Source organism: Zingiber officinale, chromosome 11B (genome assembly GCF_018446385.1).
Source record: "Zingiber officinale cultivar Zhangliang chromosome 11B, Zo_v1.1, whole genome shotgun sequence".
In the NCBI taxonomy this organism is placed as follows: domain Eukaryota; kingdom Viridiplantae; phylum Streptophyta; class Magnoliopsida; order Zingiberales; family Zingiberaceae; genus Zingiber; species Zingiber officinale.
In genome coordinates, this window is record NC_056007.1 from 29399628 (window position 1) to 29416995 (window position 17368).

Genomic DNA, 17368 nt, shown 5'->3' on the forward strand with positions numbered 1-17368 from the left:
CTTCCACTTCACAGTTACCACCTGATTCAACTCCAACACCTTCCTATAATGACTTTCTGAAATGGTTTGAGGATCGTCAGGCTTCTGGTTCCACTGCTACCATTGCACACGCTGGTACTTCCTTTGCTGGCATATTTCGTTCTTCGGGTCCTTGGGTTCTTGATTCTGGGGCCACCGATCATATCACTGGTAATAAATCTCTATTTTCCTCTCTCACTACTTCTGGTACTTTACCAATGGTCACCATGGCCAATGGCTCCCAAACTCAATCCCAGGGTATTGGCATTGTTCATCCTTCTTCATCTCTTTCCATTCATAATGTTCTTTATGTTCCCAGCACTCCCTTTAATTTATTGTCGATAAGTCAACTTACTTGATCTCTTGATTGTGTCATTTCTTTTACTAACACATCTGTTTCCTTACAGGACCGGAGTATGGGGAGGATGATTGACTTCGGATGTGAATCCCATGGCCTATATCGGCTTCAACAATTCTCTTTTGTTGGTTCGGCGGCGGCATCTCCACTACTTATTCATGCTCAGTTGGGACATCCAGGTCTTAATAAGTTGAAACAGTTACATCCTAGTCTTTCTCACTTAGAGTCTTTATCTTGTGAGTCGTGTCAATTAGGTAAGCATGTTCGTAGTTCTTTTTCTCCTCGCATTGAGAGTCGGGCTATGTCTCCTTTTGCTTTGGTTCATTCTGATGTTTGGGGTCCGAGTCGTGTTTCTTCTACAATGGGGTCAAGGTATTTTGTTACTTTTATAGACGATTTTTTCCGTTGTACATGGTTATATCTGATGAAGGATTGTTCAGAATTGTTTTCTATTTTTAAATCCTTTTTCCTTGAAATAAAAACTCAATTTGGTACTTCCCTTTGAACTTTGCAAAATGATAATGCACGCGAGTATTTGTCTACTCAGTTTCGTACCTTCTTGACATCTCATGGTGTGTTGCATCGCACGTCTTGCCCTCATACCCCTCAACAGAATGGCTTTGCAAAACGCAAGAATCGTCATCTCTTTGAGACCACTCGGACTCTTCTTCTCCATTCTCATGTCCCTCATCAGTTTTGGGGTGATGCCGTACTTACTGCGTGTTATCTCATCAATCGCATGCCTTCATCCACTCTCCAGGGTAAAATACCTCATCAGGTACTTTATCCACATCAGTCCCTTCATCCTCTACCACCTCGGGTCTTTGGTTCTATATGTTTTGCTCATGCTCTTGATCCCGGCATTGACAAACTCTCTCCCCGGTCTCATAAGTGTGTCTTCCTTGGGTACCCACGGTCTCAAAAAGGGTACAAGTGTTATTCCCCTACTCTTCGTCAGTACTTCATCTCTGCTGATGTCACATTCTTTGAGTCAGTTTCTTTCTTTGGTCCTTCCGCTTCACAAGCTGAAGTTTCTCCCTCTTCACCTGCACCAGTGACTATCTTTTGTCCTCCGGAGGCGCCTCTATCATCTTCAGTCTCGTCTCCTCCTTTGCAGGTTTATCAGCGTCGTCCTCGTTCTGCTTTGCCGCCGACCAACACTGACACTGCTGTGGGCACATCTTTGGAGCCAAGTCCTTCGCCATTTCCTCCGGTCCCATCTCCTGACTCTGATGTTCCTATTGCACTTCGAAAGGGTATGCGTTCCACTCGTAATCCTTCTCCTCACTATATTTCTTTAAGCTATCATCGTCTTTCCCCATCCTATTATTATTGTCTATCTTCCTTGTCGTCTATTTCTCTTCCAAAGACTGCAGGTGATGCCTTTGCCCATCCGGGATGGAAACAGGCTATGCTTGATGAAATGAGTGTCTTATAGAACAGTGGGACTTGGGACCTCGTTCCTCTACCTCCTGGGAAGTCAGTGGTTGGTTGTCGATGGGTGTTTACGGTGAAAGTTGGTGTAGACGGCACGGTTGATCGGCTTAAGGCTCGTCTTATCGCTAAAGGCTATACTCAGGTATTTGGATTGGATTATGGAGACACATTTTCTCCTGTTGCCAAGGTGTCTTCTGTGCGTCTTTTCTTGTCTATTGCTGGATTCGTCATTGGCCTCTTCATCAATTGGGCATTAAAAATGCATTCTTACATGGTGATCTGCTTGAGGAAGTCTACATGGAGCAACCTCCGTGTTTTGTTGCTCAGGGGGAGTCTTCTGGTGCGGAAATCTTTATATGGTCTCAAGCAGTCACCCAGAGCATAATTCAGTAGATTTAGTACCGTAATTCAACAGTTTGGCATGACTCAAAGCGAGGCTGATCATTCTGTCTTTTATCGCCACTCATCTACTGGTTGCATCTATGTAGTGGTTTATGTTGATGATATTGTCATCACAGGTAATGATCATCTTGGGATTTCATAAGTAAAACAACATATTTTCAAACATTTCCAGACAAAGGATCTCGGCAAACTCAAATATTTTCTAAGGATAGAAGTGGCACAGTCTAAAGATGGGATCATTATATCCCAAAGGAAATATGCAATGGATATTCTGGAAGAAACAGGAATGTTAAACTCAAAGACAGTCGACAATCCCATGGATCCTAATATCAAGCTCCTACCAAATCAGGGGGAGCCTCTTTCAGATCCTGAACGATACAGGCGATTGGTAGGGAAACTAAGTTATCTTATTGTCACTCGTCCGGATATCTCATTTGCAGTGAGTGTAGTAAGTCGCTTTACCTCCACGCAAAGAACATTGGGACGCAGTGACTCGCATTGTTCGATATATCGTAGTATCAGAAAGGGTCTTCTATACGAAGACAAAGGACATACTCAAATCACGGGTATTCGACGCAGATCAAGGTGATCTCCTCTTATTAAGATCCACTGGATTTCAGATATTCATTTGAGGTAACCTTGCTTTCGAAAAGCAAAAATGGAATATCGTGGCAAGATCCAGGCAGAGGCGTAATATCAAGCTACGGCTATCTAGTCAAGAACTTATATGGTTAAAACAAATGCTTGTGAACTAAGGTTTGGAGAGGTTACACAAATGTCACTCATATGTGACAACCAGGCCGCTATGCATATTGCCTCAAATCCAGTCTTCCATGAGAGAACAAAGCATATTGAAGTTGACTGTCACTTTGTCAGAGAGAAAGTCATATTTGGAGAAATATCTACTAGTTTTGTCAACTTAAATGATCAGCTAGCAGATATATTCACTAAGTCACTTAGAGGTCCCCGGATTGACTACATATGTAACAAGCTTGGTGTATATGATATATATTCTCAAGCTTGAGGGGGAGCTTAGAATAATTATATGGGTATTTTTGTCTTTTGGTGTATATCTTCTTTTCTATATAAAGGCCTAACTCTTGATTCCTAAGACACGAGATTTTAGGTTTTACTTTGTACAATGTCATATAATGTTTTATTTTAATTATCATACAAAATTATGCAAATTATAAGGGTATTAAACTAATGAGTCATACCATAAAATTTTGAGGAAAAAGAATAGAAACAAGATTAAGGAAAGAGACTAATCAAAAATCAATTGGTTCATGCCTAGAAGGTCGACAATAGAAATTATACATCTTCTTAGATAATTCATTAAAAAATATCGGGAGCAAGAACAAGATCTACACATGATATTCATTGACTTAGAAAAAGCTTACGATAGAGTCGCAGAGAAATTATGTGGTGAATTCTAGAAAAAAGAGCAATTAGCATAATTGAAGCATTTCGAATAAAGATAGAGTTACATCAAGGATCAGCTACAAGTCCTTATTTTTTTACACTAATTATGGATGCACTCACTACACTTATTCAAGACAGTACTGTGATTAATGTTGTTGGTAGATAATATTGTTTTGGTAGATGAAACACGTGAAGCAATAAATGCTAAACAAAAATCTTGACGGAAAATAATAGAAGGAAAAAGTTTTAAACTTAGTAGAATAAAAATAAAATATATAAAATTTAAGTTTAGCAATATTAGACATAATGATATAATTGTTAAGATAGGAGATGACGAGTTATCCGAAACAAAAAGCTTTAAATATTTAGGATCATTTTTATAAAATGATTGAGGGATTGTGAGAGATGTCTTATATAAAATACAAGCACGATGGTTGAAATGGAGGAGAGCGTCGGGTGTTTTATATGACTATCTCTAAAACTTAAAGGGAAGTTCTACAAAATCGCAGTTAGACTTGCTGTGTTATGTAAAACTAAATGTTGGACTATAACTCAAGCACATGAGCAGATGAGAGATGCAAAGATAAGAATGTCAAGATGTATATGTGGACATACGAGGATGGACAGAAAAAGAAATGAGAACATTAAAGAGAAAGTCGGAGTTGTATATATTAAGAGAAAACTCCGAGAGGCACATTTAAGATGGTACGATCATGTACTGAGACGACCAATAAATGCTCCAGTTAGGTGATGTGAAACTATGACAAACAAACATATCAAACGAGGAAGACCAAAAAAAACTTGGTTAGCAACAATAAAATAGGATAAAATTTATTTAAGTATAGATAATCATATAGCAGGAGATCGAGCTCAATGGCATAAAAGGATTCATATTGCCGACTCCACCTAATAGGATAAGGCTTAGTTGTTGTATAATAAATTAATATTGTATTATAATATAATAATCAACCAAATAATTTCTCATTATTTTTAACTACACAAATAATTCAATTCACTAAACCAACCAATTTTTTACGCTATCAAATTCCTGAAAGTGAAAATTATTTTTTATTTTCATGTTCACCATTTATAGAGATAAATAACTAAAAAAATACAAAATAAGCAGCCACTAAATTCTTTTCTAGAAAGAAATTAAAAGATCAAAATTCAGAGTTTGTCTACTAAGTCATCAATTTAAGAAAGCTGAAATGCGATGGAAGTAGCACACTTGTAATGTAAGGTCACATGTGCTTCGAATGTTTAAATTAGGAATTAAGTTTTCTGTAAAGGTTAGTTCGATGTTTTCAAAGACAAGGGTAAATCGGCGACGAAAAGAAAACAAGATTAAAAAAAATGTGTTAAGTAAAATATAGTTCACACGAATTTTATTTATGGCTAAGTGAAATTTTCTAGAAGTATTTAGTAGAGCCCAAACCTAATACCTAATCTAAGTCTTACGGGCCAGGTTGGGATGTGGGTTTATTAGTGAAACTTGGAGCCCAACCAAAGAAGGGAAGGGATGGTGCCCTATAAGGAGAGGAACCGAGGAGGGGAAGCAATCTTTGCTAGGACAGAGGCTGTCAGCATGTGATTCTTGCTGCGAGAGCCATCTCTGTTTTTGCGCAAGGTTCGTTCAATTTCTGCTTCGATTTTGGAAATGTCGATTGGTTTTCGGTGGATTGCTTTGCTCCTTTACTTGGTTCTGATTCATCAGAATGGATTTGGGAGTTGGCTAATTGATTATGTTTTCTCACGTTGCCTTCTGGAGGATTTCTATTTGTTGATTGATGTTGGACAAAGGGGTTCAGATTTGATGAAATTCCTGGTTTCTCAAGCTAGTTGTGATGCAGTGGATAGATTTAGGAGGTTGTAAATGGTTTCAATATTGTTCATGTTCCTGTGATAGTTCGGTTTAGTTCTTGGAATAGCTTTAGGTGGGGTGTTCTGCATTTGTTTTTGGGTTCTACTCTGGTGATGGTTTTAGTTCTTGGACTAGATTTTGGGTATGGTGTTTTGGTTCTGGTTTTGTGTTCTTGTCCTGTGAAGGTTTCGGGTCTTGATAATAGATGTAGACGGTGATGCTCTAGTTTAGTTTAGTGTTCTGTCCTGTGGGAGGGGGTTACGCTTTTCTGGGCTGAAATGGGTGGAAGAGTTATTGGTTTGTGTTAAATTCTTGCTCTTTGTGATGGTGCTGGACTCTCAGATCATATATGATAGAGTATCCTTGTTCTATTTCATGCTTTATCTCTTGGTGATGATTTCGGAATTTGGATAAAGGAAAAAGGGGTGATTCAGTTCATAGCGTATGTGACCCTTGAGTTGATGTAGGATTACTTTTTTCTTTCTGAACTGATTTAGAAAATGGTGTTGGGTTCATGATATTGTGTTTTACTTCTTTTTTTTTCTTCTGACGTAGATTTAGGGCAGGTTTAATAGAATTAGAACTTGTGTTGCTTTAAGTAAATTGTTCTTCCATTATTTTTCTTAAGATACTAAGATTGAATATGCATTGCTTGCAATTCCATGAATATCAGTATATGAACTATACATAATTACGTACGTGTTAACATATGTTTCAAATCGTGTTTTCTCTAAATGGTTAGCTAGATGAATATGAGCATGAGTAGTAACAATACGGGATGGATGCCCTGGGATGAGCTCAAGGGCCCTTCCAAATATGAATGATAAAGAAATGTAGAATGGCTACAGGTAGATGATTTATGTTCTCCTAGGAGGTACCTCCCAACTGATCAACAAGGGCCCAATGAATGTGCTCTAATAAAGGTTACCACTATTGTATCATGTTTATCCTTTTATGCTATATTGAAGTTTCCTTTATTGTGAATGCAAAACCATGCTCAAAGTTGCTACTACTCTATTCTTATTAAGTTATGCTTAAGTTTACCATGAAGTAGGAATAAGACCTAATTTCCTAGTTTTTTTTTTGGTCTTTGTGCTGATATTCCTATTATGTACCTACTAGTAGAATTTACTTGTTGGGTCCGTGGACTCACATTGTAAATGATGCAGGTGGGGGAGATGACACCAAGAATGTAATAGGGGACGTAAAGGTGGAGTAGCTTAAGAGATGAGGTGAAAGGAATAGCACACTGTCCGAGGGTCCTTAATGCATATTATACTATTCATACTTTTGAATTGTCACGTGGATATGAGTTGGAAACTATTTGTTTGTTTACTTCAGTAAGAGTTCATAAAACTGTCATTTGAACTGTATATGCCTAGGATTGAGGTAAAATTGTGATGCAAGCTTTCTTTTTCAAAGGTAATTGTGGTGTTACATATTTTGGTGTCCCGAGTAAGGAATATGGATTTTTTCATATAAGTTCCTTCACATACAGCAATAGAAGATGGTGTTTAGGTGAGCAGCATCTCATTGTGGTTACTATATGTCCTTTGTTGGGACACTTCTGAGCTAGAAGGGGTGAATAGTTCGCTCGCTTCGAATGATGATCTTTTGCAGCGGAATACTTGAAGATAAGCTCCTCCAATGCTAACAAATAGGATTTACTTGGTAGCCACCTCAAATAAGTAACTAATCCAAGGATTCAGCCCTCACTCACACATCCACTATGAAAGAGCTCCTTCTCGAAAACAATTCGGAAACGGAGAAGCCTCGTACAAGCTCACACACAAAAATACAAGAAGAAGAAGAAGAAAAAGCTAATACAATAAGAAATCTTACAAAATTTATAGCAAATGAAACCCTAGCTTCTTTCTTCTTGCTTGTAGACACCTCTTGATGAACTTGGAAGTGTAGCAACACTTTACTCTAAGCCTTCCAGAACTGGTGTGAAGTCGTGTGAAACTTTGAGCAAGAACCTTGATTTGCATGAGCACTTCTTGCTTTGGAATGCCTCTTGAAGATGGGAAATGCAACAACACTTGTCTCCCCCAAATCTCAAAAACTGGCGTCAAAAGCTCTGCGTACAACGGTCACGAAAAACCCTTTTCTAGGGTACTGTTGGCGCCTTAATCGCTTAAGTTTTTCCCTTGAGCGATTCCACCTCAGCAACTTGATCAGAACGACTAGATTTTCAAACTTAATCAACTAACCCAGTCGATTAAGCCTTGTTAAATCGATTAGCCAGATCGATTCAGCAACATATTGTTCGATCACGAAAAATGTCGTAAGTGTGCTTATCACTTACCGTAGCTTCTGTTTCCTCCCAGAAACTTCTTAATTGATTAGCCTAATCAATTAAGGCTTGCTGAATCGATTACCCTAATCAATTCAGCTCCATTCTGTTTCCGTGATCAAACAACTTAAGCGATTAAGTCTTTAGCTTAATCGCTTAAAACATGATGTAATCGATTAGCCTAATCAATTACCGAACCCTAACTTCCAAAACTAAGTTTAGGATTTCATGCCCAACATCTGATGAGCCGTGACCTATTGGGACTCCTCATTGCCTAGCATCCGGTCACCCTTAACCTGAGGGACTTCTTCACTTTGTGTCTAGTCAATCTTTTGACCTACTTGGGCATTTCTCCTCGTGCCAAGTATTCGATCAAACTTGACCCACTTAGACTTACCATCTCGTGTCAAATGTCTGGTCAACCTTGACTCACTTAGACTTCCAATCACCAGGTGTCTAGTTAACCTTTGATCCACTTAGATTTTTATCTTTTACACCTTCCCATTGAATTTGCCCTTATCTAACCTCCAGTTAGAACTTCCCAGTCAAGTATCCGGTCAACCTTAACCTACTTAACTCCTCTTCACATCAAACTAGTCAAACCTTGACCAGAGGGGAATTTCACCAATCTCCCCAAACAAACAATTGCACCTACAATCTCCATATATTGTCAAACATCAAAACTCAAACATCACGACTCAAGTTTGCGTCAACTCAAGCTTAATCAACCTGGTCAATCTTGATCCAAGAGAAATTGCACTAATAATCTCCCCCTTTTTGATATTTGACAATACGTTTAAGTCAAGCTATGCCCCATAGCCTCAACTTCTTCAGGTCAAAGCATAAATAAGAGTTTCCTTCATTCTCCCCCTTTCCAATAGGATAATCTTCCCCACACATCAAAAACTCTCCCCCTAAAGAGTTATCCACATGTTGTTCACAACATCACTTGTTGTTCACAATATCATAATGAAGGTCTCATCCCTTCATTATACCCAAATGCTCATCGTAGAGCATACATAACAATGACAGTTTCCAACCTTCCATTGTATCATTATTTGAAAAAAAAAAATCATTCATGTCTTTAAGAGTAGCTCCCCCTCAAAACATGCTCCAAACTTCTATCATTGCACCAACAATGACTTAGAATTCTTAAACCTTTTGGAAACCCAAAATTTAAAGTTTTGAGGTACAAAATTCAACTTTAAAATTAAACCTCATCCTAAACTCCAACATAGTTTTCTTTTAACCAATCCTTTCTTGTTTCAACAAGAAAACTGCCCTTAAATGCTTATCTAAACACTTCCTAGGGTTAGGAATGGTTAACACGACTAAACATGGCTTAATGGACTGAGATCAGACCATTTAAACCAAAAACAGCATCGATTACAACCTCTCTTAACCAATTAAAGTTGGGATTTAATCGATTACCGAGTGCTAATCGATTGCTACAATTAATTAGACCCCTTAATCGATCACATTGATCGATTCCGTGAGCTACTGTGCTCATGGGAATTCACCTTAATCGATTGACCTAATCGATTAAGGTGTTAATCGATTACCCTAATTGATTTCCATACCTGAATTTCTAAAATCGATTTCAACCAAATTTCAGAAATGCATAAGTAATTCTATAAAATTCCAAAAATCATGAAAATTTATGTAGACATTAATTATGTCATATATTATCATAGAAAAAATATTTTCTAAGAAAATACATCCTATTTTTAAAGATTGATACAAAGTTGGAAACTCTTGAAAACTTTAATGTTTCTTTCAAGTTTGTATCTAACATTGGAGTACTATCAACAAATAATCTTCACTAAGATTTTCCAAAATATTTTTAAAGTCATTTTCAAAATCAAATTTTCAACCATGATCTTTAGGCTAAATACACATAACTTGTACTTTCCCCATGATTAGATAACACATAATCTATCTATTTTGATAAAATCAAAACTCAAAAGGATGTACTAAATCAACATCTTGAGTTTTATTCACCATCATTACATCTCACATGTATCTAATGTACACTAAACACAAACAAGTCAACCTATAATTCTTGTGAGATGTAAATATTGGTTTTGCCATAATCTAAGGGATCATATATATCTATCTAGATATTTTAAATTGATCATCCACCTAGGATGTCATTTGTTGATTAATGTCATTGTTCTTAATTACAAGGAATTAGAATAATGCATGATGATTTATGGCATGCATCAATATGAGTATTTTTCAAAAAAAAAAAACTACTATAATTACATGATATATGTATGACATGACATGGTATTTTTGTTTTTCATAATAAATATGAATGCAAATTTATAATGTTATGACATATTATGGGCAAACAATCATGACAATTTAGCATAAATAATATACCTAAATTATCTAAGTCTCCCTAATTAATTGCTAAATTTAAATAATAGACCTAAGTTGACCTTTATCTCCCGAGAAGATGTCAAAAACCCAACTTGACATTTCTTTGAATGATCCTCTTTTTGTCATTTTTAATTAAGTTCAAATCTTCAAAATTTAACACATTTTACTCTTTTAAAGAGTAACCAATTAAACTTTCTCTTTTTCAAGGACTACAAATACCTTAAAAATACCCTCCAAGTGACAACTTTTCAAGATTAGGTTAACTACCTTTCCAATTGGAGTTGACAATCTCTAAACTCATCTAGGATATAGAGAACACACTCTTAGAACCCAAAACCTATTGGTGCTTCTTGGATGTGCTAGGTACTCACTAGGGATAACTTCACTAGCTACCTTCCTAATGACCTTTTTAGGCTTCTTAGAAGTCTTAGCCACACTAGACTACTCTAGGTCAACTTTAGGGATAAGTTCCCTTGTGACCTTCTTAGTGACTTTTTTAGACCTTTTAGAAGCCTTAGTCACGTTGGTCTTTTCAAGATTAATTTTAGGGATAGTCTTACTTGAAATCTTGACTTGACCTCTAGACCTAGGGTTGGTTCCATAACTATATGAAATCCTATGATAAGAAGGCACATCCTTCTTGGCTTTAGGTTTGTAACTCAAACCTATGATTCTTGACTATTTTGATCTAGGTTTGACTTCTTTGACTCTTTGGCACTAATTGTCAATTTTTCTAGGGTCCTCTCTAATTTTTCAAGTCTTAAACTCAAGACTTGATTTTCACTTCTTGAGTTCTCAAATTTTGATTTTTCATTAGAACCTTAAGTTTTCCTTTTCTTGGCATGTATCTAAAATCCTTAGAATTATTGCCTAAGTTATCACCTACCTTCCTAAACTTAGGTGAGATAATCCTAGCATGATATGAAACATATTTTTCCTTAATCTTATCATGCTTTCTATTTTCATGATAAATAACATTAAAATGATATAAACTAGACCTAGCATGCTTTTTATCATGGTCCAAAAGAATTAGTTCAATAAACGATACCTTGGATTTACTTTTGAGAGCTCCCCTTTGAGTTGAGGTTCCTTCTTGACTCTTGGCCGGTATCTTCCTCTGTAGGCATTGACTCTGGTAATGCCCTTTTTACTACACAAGAATCACACAATGTGCTTCTTGCCCTTCCATATCTCGGGGCCAACCTTTCTTGGCTTTTCCTTAGCCTTTAGTGCCACTTGACCCTTCTTCTTGGTCAACTTGGGACAGTTACTCTTATAATGTCCACTTTCCCTACACTCAAAATTAAATAATGTGATATTTATTATTAACAATTGAAATTGTTATACCTTTGCTTGTAGGAGTAACATATGATCCTCCATTTGATCCAGACGTAGAGACTTCTTCTTGATCTAGCATTGATGATGCATGCTTTCTCTCGATCCTTGAGGTGGATGCTTCTTCCTCTTCACCCTCAGATGTTGAGCATCTCTCAACCTCCGAATCCTCATGTACATGAAATAAAGAATATGCTCCCTCTTTGCCTTTATCGTTGCACTCTATTGAGGATGGATCTTCATGGAGCTTTACCAAATTGCTCCAAAGCTCCTTTGTATTATGATAGTTTCCAATTTGGCTCAAAATGTTACTTGGCAATAGATTGACCAACAATTTAGTCACTTTGTCATTAGCTTCGCATCTTCGAATTTGCTCCTCGTTCCAATTGCTTCTCTTGATGAGCTTGCCTTTTAAATCCTTTGGAGCTTCAAAGCCTTCTATTAGAGCAAACCATTACTCTATCTCTATCATCAAGAAATTTTTTATCCTTGACTTTCAAAGATTAAAGCTTGTCATTGTGAATGGTGGAGACATCCTTATGTCGAATCTGAGTCCACATCTCGAAAATCCATCTTGAAGTTAAGCTCCTTTTTTATTAAGTCTTTGACTTTATTGACTTTAGGATTTCAACTTCTTCATCCTCTAGCTATTGCCCTTTCCGACGATGAGTACGGGGAAGAGCGGCCTCACTCTTATACCACTTGTTGGGACACTTCGAAGCTAGAGGGAGGGTCAATAGTCCGGGGATGATCTTTTGCAGCGGAATACTCGAAGCTAAGCTGCTCCAATGCTAACAAATAGGATTTACTTGGTATCCACCTCAAATAAGGTAACTAATCCAAGGATTCAGTACTCTCTCACACATCCACTATGAAAGAGCTCCTTCTCGGAAACAATTCGGAGGCGGAGAAGCCTCATACAAGCTCACACACAAAAATACAAGATAAAGAATAAGAAGAAGCTAATACAATAAGAAAACTTACAAGATTTATAGCAAATGAAACCCTAACTTCTTTCTTCTTGCTTGTAGACACCTCTTGATGACCTTGGAAGTGCAGCAACACTTCACTCTAAGCCTCCCAGAACTGGTGTGAAGTCGTGTGAAACTTTAAGCAAGAACCTTGATTTGCTTGAGCACTTCTTGCTTTGGAATGCCTCTTGAAGATGGGAAATGCAACAACACTTGTCTCCCCCAAATCTCAAGAACGGGCGTCGAAAGCTCTACGTGCAACAGCGGTGCCTTAATTGCTTAAGCTTTTCCCTTAAGCAATTCCACCTCTACAACATGCTCAGAACAACTAGATTTTTAAGTTTAATCAGCTACACCAGTTGATTAAGTCTTGCTGAATCAATTAGCCAGATCGATTCAACAACATTATATTCGATCGCGAGAAATGTCATAAGCGATTAAGCCTCCCTAATTAATCGCTTACCCTAGCTTCTGTTTCCTCCCAGAAACATCTTAATCGATTAGCCTAATCGATTAAGGCTTGCGGAATTGATTACACCAATTGATTCAGCTCCATTTTGTTTATGCGATCAAACGGCTTAAGCGATTAAGCCTTTTAGCTTAATTACTTAAAACATGGTGTAATCGGTTAGCCTAATCGATTATCGAACCTTAACTTCTTAAACTAAGTCTAGAGTTCCTTGTCCAATATCTGGTCAACCGTGACCTATTAGGACTCATTATCTAGCTTCCGGTCACCTTTGACCTGCTAAAACTTCTTCACCCCGGTCAATCCTTTAATCCACTTGGAATTTTCTTCTCGTGCTAAGTGCCCGGTCAACCTTGACCCACTTGGACTTACTATCTCGTGCCAAGTGTCCAGTCAGCCTTGATCCAATTAGACTTTGAATCACCAGATGTCCGGTCAACCTTTGACCCACTTGGATTTTCAACTATTTGGCTTCACTCACTAGAATTTCCTCACCGCTTACCTTCACTCACTAGAGCTTTTCACCTGGCTTCACTCACCAGGACTTTTCATCACCAAGTGATGGTCAACACTAACCCAATTGGATTTTTATCTTCTTCCAACTTTCCTGTTAGACTTGCTCTTGCCTAACCTCCAATCAGAACTTCCCAGTCAAATATCCGATGAACCTTGACCTACTTAACTCTTTTCACATCAAACTGGTCAAACCTTGACCAGAGGAGAATTTTACCAACAATCTCCCCAAATGAAATCTTCATATATTGTCAAATATCAAAATTTAAATATCATGACTCAAGCTTGAGCCAATTCAAGTTTAGTCAACCTAGTCAATCTTGACCTAGGAGAAATTGCACTAACATCCTTAACAATGGAGGTTTTGGTTCTTCAAGTATCGGAGTGTATAAAAGTAGGACTTAAGGCACCTCAGTCACTCACCTAGGAGTGGATAAGAAGTCTGAAAAGTATAGAGTGAGCTAAAAGAAGATGATATACAATAGAATAACAACCAAGTTTATATCCCGCTAAGTAGGGTTGGTTATATGGATAGCATCATTGGCCTTGATTTTCTACTTATATCTTCATCTATATTTAAATAAATTTTATCTTATTTTATTGTTGCTAACCAAATCTTCTCTAGTCTTCTTCTTTCTCGATTCATGTGTGTATTTGAATTAGTCTCTCATTACCTAGTTGAGCATTTATTAGTCGCGTAAGTATATGTTCATAACATTTTAAACACATCTCTTGAAGTTTTCCCCAATACGTGCAAACCGACTTTTTCTCTAATGTTCTCATTTATATCCTATCCAACCTAATATATCCACACATCCACCTTAACATCTTCATCTCTACAACTCTCATTTTTTACTCATGTACTCGTTTCATATCTCAACATTCAACTTCACATAACATAGCAAGTCTAATCATTATTTTATAAAACTTTCCTTTAAATATTAGAGATATCTTACGATCACAAAGAACACCTAATACCCTGCTCAATTTCAACTATTATGTTTGTATTCCATATAAAACATCTCTATCAACCCAATCATCTTTTTAAATACTATCCTATATACTTAAAATTTTCAATTACAAGTAATTTGTTATCTCCTATCTTTATAATTGTCTTGCTATGTCTACTGCTACTAAATTTAAATTTCATATATTATGTATTTACTCTATATAAAACCTCGTCTCCTGCCAAGATTCAAGCTTAGCATTTATTACTTCAAATGTCTTATCGACCAAAACAATAGCATTTGCAAATAATATACGCCATAGTAATTGTGTCTTAGATGTACGCAATGAGTTCATCCATGACTAGTATAAAAAGGCATGAACATAAAGTTGATCCTTAGTATAATCCTATGTTTATAGAAAGCGTTTCGATTAATCGAGTCTTCACTTTTGTCACTACATCCTCAAACATATTAATTTTTTCCACGCTAACACCTTTAATTTTCAATATAATATTCCTCGGAATTCTATCTTAAGTTTTTTCAAGGTCAATGAATTCCATGTGGAAGTCCCATTTTTTTTCTCGATCCTTTTCAAATAGCGATCAAAGAAGATGTATAACCTCTATCTTCGACCTTTTAGACATAAATCCAAATTGATTTTTAGTAGCCTTAGTATGCTTCCTTTATCTTTTTTCTATCATTTTTTTTCAAAGTTTCATGGTATGACTTATAGCTTAATGCCCCTATCATTCGCATATATACAAGGGGATTAAAGTACTTACCCTCCACTAATCAGGTATTTTCTGCATTTTCAATATAAGGTTGAATAACTTCGTAAGTTATTTAATACCCTACTTCCCTAGATACTTTTATACCTCTATTAGAATATCATCCAATCTAAGCATTTCTATTTTTCATCCCATTTAACTCTTATTCTACTTTTGAAATTCAAAGTCTCCGATAAAAATTTAAATTTTTATACTCCTACTTAAATTTCCAGAGCTAAATTAGTCACCTAAACTTTTATTAAAAAGTTGATGAAAATACCTCATCCATCACTCTTTATTTCCTCATACTTCAATCGTTCCTTATTGGTTTCATCTTTAATGTATTCTATTTGAGTAAACTTATCTTCCTCTCTCTCACTTTAGTTATTTTATAGATGTCCTTTTCCCTTTATTTTGTATCAAACAAATTGTTAATATAAACATTTGAAAGCTTTATTCTTGGCTTCACACATCTTCTTAGCCTCTTTTTTTACTAATGCATACATTTTAAAGTTTCCTTCGTTCTTACTGTAATTTCCTTATTCCACCATCAAAATTTTTATTTGGTACATTATATTAATAGTTTCTTTTACTACAACTATCTTGAGAGTTATAATCCTAATTCTCTTTTTAACTATTCCTATTACTTCATCTTTTAATAAACTATCTACGATAATACCTACTTCATTTCTCATTCTACTCTTTTACATGTACTATAACTTAAAACCCAAGTTCTATATCATCTTTGCCTTCTCTCCTACTCATTTGGTCTCTTGTAAATATAAAATATTAATTCTTCTCCTAATTATCGTAACTACTACCTGTATTGCTTTATTTGTGAGTGTTCTTATGTTTCATATTCTAATGTAAGACAATCAGTATTTCTATAATATTTGTTCTTATCCATCTTAGAGTATAAAAAATCTCGTACATTTAATACTACACCCAAGTTTTCATATAGATATAGCGATCCTTGCCAAGACGTTGTAGTCAAACAATGAAACGCATTCCTTCTGAGGATATGTTTTAAACTGATAATCTAATATGACCCTCCTCCTTTATCCGAGCTTAGGACTGACCATGACGGAGTTTATTCGCCATAGGCGGAGTCAAAAGATGATATACAATGATAAAAACAAATTGTAACTCAGGATGGTAGGAATAGTACCCGCTTCTGCAATTAATAGTAGCAAAAGAAGGAACATTTAACTGCTGCTCAAGATAACAATTATCTCTGTTGGGAGATAAGTGATTGACAAGACATAAACATATTAGGCAAAAGAAAGTATTATGGATATAGATGGTTATAAAATCATATTTTCCCACAATTGCAACCCATGGAACATTGTTCTTCCCCTTCAGTTTCACCATGGGAATTGTAGTAAGGCCTAGAGAACCATTAATAGAAGGCAATTGTTAAATAGTAGATGAATTTGACTGTGAATTTAGGGGAGCTCTAGAGAATTCATTAAGGAGAAATCACATAGTAGAGTATGAGAAGCAAGGGGATCTGCTTCCCAAAGTTTGCTGCCCAAAAAAGGAACAGGATCTTCAGATATGCTGAACAGTGATCTTCAGATATGCTTCTGGCCGAAATTCACACGGGAAGAGAAAGCAAGGAGAATTTAGCACAATCTGATCTGAAATTAAATAGAAAACAACAGGGGATTGATTCAAATCTAGCAGGATCGTAGAACCACTAAAATGGCAAATCAATGGAGAAACAGAGAGAATAATTGGAATTGCAATACCATCACAGAAGAATCAGCAGAAACGGAAGGACTAGAGAAGCAAACAAATCTAATCTTCCTGAACAGAGTGGCTGAAAACTGGAGACCAAGATAGGATTTGGAAATGAACAGCAGAATTCTGAGAAAACTGAGAAACCAGAGTGCACGAACAGTTCCTAGTATCAGTGGAGCAGATTTCTGAGAATGGCTGAAATATGAGAAGGAATTTATGGCAAAAATAAGAGATCTAAGAACGGGGAAGTAGGTTAAGAAGAAAGGGCAGCTGTTTTCCCTATTCGCACTCTGAAATATGGTGATCAACACACTAGGAGAACCCTTCTTCGTAGAATCTGTCGCCATGGAGTTTTCTGCTTACTGATGAGATCAGTATCTCCAGCATTTTCTGCTGCAGGTTTGTCCAGTCATGTGAAGACAAGAGAGCAACTCACCTGGAAGA

General features: G+C 36.5%; 1 protein-coding gene across 1 annotated transcript in view; it reads right to left on the reverse strand.

Annotated features, from left to right (window-relative positions):
- LOC122034287 overlaps positions 1–17368 on the reverse strand; it is a 107408-nt gene that overhangs the window by 62623 nt on the left and 27417 nt on the right. The window lies entirely within an intron of this gene.